This window comes from Chrysochloris asiatica, unplaced genomic scaffold (assembly GCF_000296735.1).
Source record: "Chrysochloris asiatica unplaced genomic scaffold, ChrAsi1.0 scaffold00065, whole genome shotgun sequence".
Taxonomy (NCBI): Eukaryota; Metazoa; Chordata; class Mammalia; order Afrosoricida; family Chrysochloridae; genus Chrysochloris; species Chrysochloris asiatica.
The window spans coordinates 671,664-676,926 of NW_006408583.1; positions in this window are offsets into that span (position 1 = coordinate 671,664).

Here is a 5,263-nt window from a genome sequence, read left to right on the forward strand (position 1 = left end):
CAGCAAAGTCAGTTTGAACCTCAAGGTCAGAATCTACTAGATGGTACTTAACAATAACAACAACATAATTCAACTATATGATATTCTACCCATTAGCCCACCTAAAATGCCTGCCCTAGCCATGTGAAAAATACGTTCATTCCATCACATCATCTTGAAAGTCTTAAATCAAATTCCAGGTCCCAACTCTCATTTTCTGAATCACCTAACTTAAATATTGGTGATGCTTTATGTATTTTCCATCCTGGGGCAAAATTTATCTTCCTTTGTGAAACTTTGAAATCTAAACTGCAAGCTATCTGTTTCCAAAGTACAATGGTGGAACAGGCATGAGATTAGTAACATTTCTGTTACTAATGGGAAAAATTAGAGAGACAGAAAGGATAATGGGCACCAAGTAAGTCCATAAATGAACAGAACAATAAAAATTAGCTCTCAAGGCTTGAAAACAGTGTTTTTTATTCTAAAGGTAATCTTGGAAAGGTCCCAGCCCTGAAAACTCTGGGTATTGGCCATACTTTCTGGATTTTGAGTAAAGACCTTCAACACTCAGCTTATTGTCTGCCTTCCAGACCAATTAGGATGGCAATTTTACTCCATTGTCTTTAGATAACCCTTTTCTCCTAGTTCATCTGAGTGACAACTTTACTTCCTCTTTCCTGACAGACTGTTTTTTTGGTCTTGTGGGCATTGTAACCCCACCTTCTCAGGTTTGGATCACAGTCCCATTCCTCTGGCACTGGTAAGCAGCAGCCCCACACTCAGATCCATCAGTCACATGCATAATCTCCATAACAAAAGATTGTGAAGTCATATCTTTGATGAAAATTGCCCAGCATTTTCATCAAAGATATGGCCTTAGTTTGTACAACAGAATTTTCAAATCTTTTAGATTTGTTGTCATTGTGCACAGCTCATTTTTAAAGCCATTTTTTTTCTCCCACATTGTACTGTAATTGGCAAGGAGAAACTAGGTGGTTGTTTTAGCATCTCAATTAGAAGTTTCTTTGTCTAAATATCCAAGTTCATCACTAATAAATTTACCTTCCATAATGTAAAGAAAACAAAAATCTTCACCACTGGACCAATAAACAACGTTCTTATCGACGGAGAAAAGATTGAAGTTGTCAAGGACTTCATTCTTCTTGGATCAACTATCAACACTCAAAGAAGCAGCAGTCAAGAAATTAAACGATGTATTGTATTAGGCAAATCTGCTGCACAAGTCCTTTGAAAAGTGTTGAAGAGCAAAGATGTCAGCTTGAGGACTAAGGTGCACCTGACTCAAGCCATGGTATTTTCAATAAACTCATACACATGCGAAAGTTGGACAGTGAATAAGGAATACCATAGAAGAATTGACGCTTTTGAGTTATGGTGTTGGAGGAGAATACTAAAAGTGCCATGGGCTGCCAAAAGAACCAATAGATCCATTTTGGAGGAAGTGCAACCAGAGTGCTCCTTGGAGGCCAAGATGGCCAAACTTTGTGTCTCATACTTCGGACATATTGTCAGGAGTGACCAGTCACTGGAGAAAGATATCATGTTTGGTAAGGTGGAGGGTCAGAGAAAAAGACGAAGACCACCCAACGAGATGGATTGGCCAAGTGGCAGAATCAATGGACTCAAGCGTGGCAACCATAGTGAGGTTGACCCAGGACCGAGCAGTGTTTCGTTCTGCTGGTTATAAGGTAGCTATGGGTCAGTACTGACTCGATGGCACCTATACAACAACAACAACAAACATTTGAATATAATTAAGATGAGTTACTTGTTACTGTAGAAGAGCTGTCACTTTTCCTCCATTGTCCAGTCATATGTTCATAATTTTCTTTTAAAGTCACCAGAAACATTAAGTGCTTGCATTTCTAGTGGCATTCTGTTTCTGACATTATATATAATGTCTTAGATTAGAGACACTTTCTCTGTGATTCTCCACACTTGCTTCTCAGACCTATCAGAAATGGCTTTGACATCCACAGTCTCTTCAAGGAAATGTAGGCTTTTATAATCAGGCATATTAAAACTCTGCTAACCTTAACATCTTATTCCATTTCAAAACCACTTCCAAGTTTTAGGTATCACTTAGAGCAGCACTCCACTCCTCAGGTTCTAAATTCTTTCTTAGTTTTCTAGTGCTGTAATACACCATAAATAGGTGACTTCAGCAAACAGAAATTTACTTTATTAAAATTTGTTTTTGTTGTTATTAGGTGCCATCTAGTCAGTTCTGACCCACAGTGACCCTCTGTACAACAGAACTAAACACTGCCCGGTCCTAGGCCAACCTCACAATCGTTGCTAGACCTGAGCACATCGCTTCCACCACTGTGCCAATTCATCTCAGTGGGGGTCTTCCTCTTTTTCTATGACCCTCCTCCACCTTACTAAACATGATATCTTTCTCCAGCAGTGATTGGTCCCCCCTGGTAATATATCCAAAGTATGAGAGACAAAGTCTGGCCATCCTGGCCTCCAAGAAGCACTCTGGCTGTACTTCCTCCAATACAAATTTGTTTGTTCTTTTGGCAGCCCATGGTGCTTTCACTATCCTCTTCCAACACCATAACTGAAATGCATCAATTCTACTACAGTCTTCCTTATTCACTGCCCAACTTTGGCATGCACATGAGGTATTGCAAATACCATGGCTTGTATCAGGTGCAATTTAGTTCTCAAACTGATGTCTTTGCTCTTGAATACTTTAAAGAGGTCTAGTGCAACAGATTTGCCTAATGCAATAGGTCGTTTGATTTCTTGGCTACTGCTTCCATTAGCGTTGATGATTGATCTAAGGAAAATGAAGTCTTAGACAACTTCAATCTTTTCTCCATTTATATGGATGTTGTCTGTTTTCCGAGTTGTGGGGATTTTTGTTTTCTTTATATTGATGTACAACCCATACCGAAGGCTGAGGTCATTGATCTTCATCAGCAAGTATTTTAAACCTTCTTTGCTTTCAGTAAGCAAATTTGTATCGTCTGCATGTCACAGGTTATTAATCAGTCACTCTCCAATCCTGATGTCACATTTTTCTTCATATAATCCAGTTTATCAGATTATTTACTCAGTATACAGATTGAATAAGTATTGTGAAAGAATACAACCCTGGCACACACCTTTCCTGACTTTAAACCATTTTGGTGTTCCCTTGTTTTGTTCGAACAACTGCCTCTTGGTCTATGTACAGGTTCCTCATGAGCACAACTAAATCTTACGGAATACTCATACTTCACAATGTTATCCATAGCTTGTAATGAATTACACAATCTAAAGTGTTTGAGTAATGAACAAAGCACAGGTAAACATCTTTCTGGTATTTTCTGCTTTCAGCCAAGATCCAATTTAGGAGGACAAAAGTCCAAACTCCATGTAAAAGCTGTAGGGGAAGGCTTCCTCACTTTGTCAACTCTCAAGGAATGTGCTTGTCTCTTTAGCTTCTTCTCCAGGGCACTCTTCATGTGGCTTGGCATCTCTCGTCTCCTGTATCTGCTTGTTTAATCTGAAAAAGCACTGACTCAAAACATACCATACACTAATCTTGCCTCATTAACACAACAAAGACAAATAATTCCCAAACGGAATTATAACCAGAGACCTGGAGGTTAAGCTTTACAACACATATTCCTATGGGACACAATTCAGTTCATAATATTCCTTAAAGTTTTAGTATTCATATTTTAAGAATAAGCCTATGATCAATAAGTCCAAACTGTACCTAGGGCACTGGGAGAAAACAAGGTACCAGAAATTGGCTGGATGAAAATTGTAATGTTTCAACAAATGCTTGCAGTACTAGAGGTGCTCACTATGCCACGAAATTTGGAAAACAGCTGGTCCACTAAATGCAAAAAAAACGTTTTACATGTGCCCATGAGAAACCCGTACAAATGGGAGTCATTCAAACAGAACAATGATATCGTGAACGGTATAAAATTAGGAGAGGTGTCACCAAGGTTATATCCTTTCATCATCTTCTTCAATCTATATGCTGATCAAATAATCTGAGAAACTGGATTATATGAAGAAGAACTTGGCATCAAGATTAAAAGAAGACTCATTAACAACCTGCAATATGCAGATGATACAAACTTGCTTGCTGAGGGCAAAGAGGACTTAAAATTCTTACTGATGAAAATCAAAATCTACAGCCTTCTCTATGGATTGCATCTTAATGTAAAGAAAACAAAAATCATCACAACTGTATCAATAAATGGCATCAAGATAAGATTCAAGTTGTCAAGGACTTCATTTTGCTTAGATTCACAATTAACACTCATGGAAACAACAGTCATGAAATTAAAAAATGTATTGTATTAGGCATATCTGCTGCACAAGACCTCTTTAATATGGTCAGAATAAAGATATCGGTTTGAGGACTAAGACACGCTTGACCCAAGCCATGGTATTGTCAATTGTTTCATATACATGTGTAGCCTGGACAATTAATAAGGAAAACTGTATAAGAATTATTATAGTTTTAAGGAAGAATAGTGAAAGAATCATGGACTGTCAGAAGAACAAACATATCTGTGTTGGAAAATGTACAGCCAGAATATTCCTTAGTAATAAGAATGGAATGACTTCATCTTTTATACTTTGGATATGTTACCTGGAGGGACCTGTCCCTGGAGAAGGATATTATGCTTGGTAAAGTGGAGGAAGGCCCCAAATGAGACAAACTGGCCCAGTGGTAGCAGCAATGGAATTGTGAGGCTAACAAGCACTGGGCAGGTTTTGCTCTGTTGTGCATAAGGTTGCTATGAGTCAAAAACACTCGATGGCACTTAACAACAACCCATTCCAAGAAAGGTGACCCAACAAACTTTGGAAATTACCAAATAATATCATTAATATCCTACATAAGTAAAATTTTACTGAAGATAATTCAAAACCCATTGTAGCAGAACACTGACAGAAATTCAAGCTGGATTCAGAAGATACAGAATGAGGAATATCATGACTGATAGAAGGTGGATATTGTTTGACAGCAAAGAATATCAGTAATTTATTTACCTGTGTTTAATTGAGTATACAAAGGCATTGGACTGTGAAGATAATTACAAATTATGGATACAATTGAAAAGAATTGAAATTTCAGAGTACTTAGTTGTGTTTAGACAGTATAGACATAAAACCAAATGGCCACCACTCGTCTGTCTGTCATACTGTGGTGGTTTGAGTTGCTGTGATTCTGAGGGCTATGCCACTGGTGTTTTAAATAACCAGCAGGGTCACCCATGGTGGAAAGGTTTCAGATGAG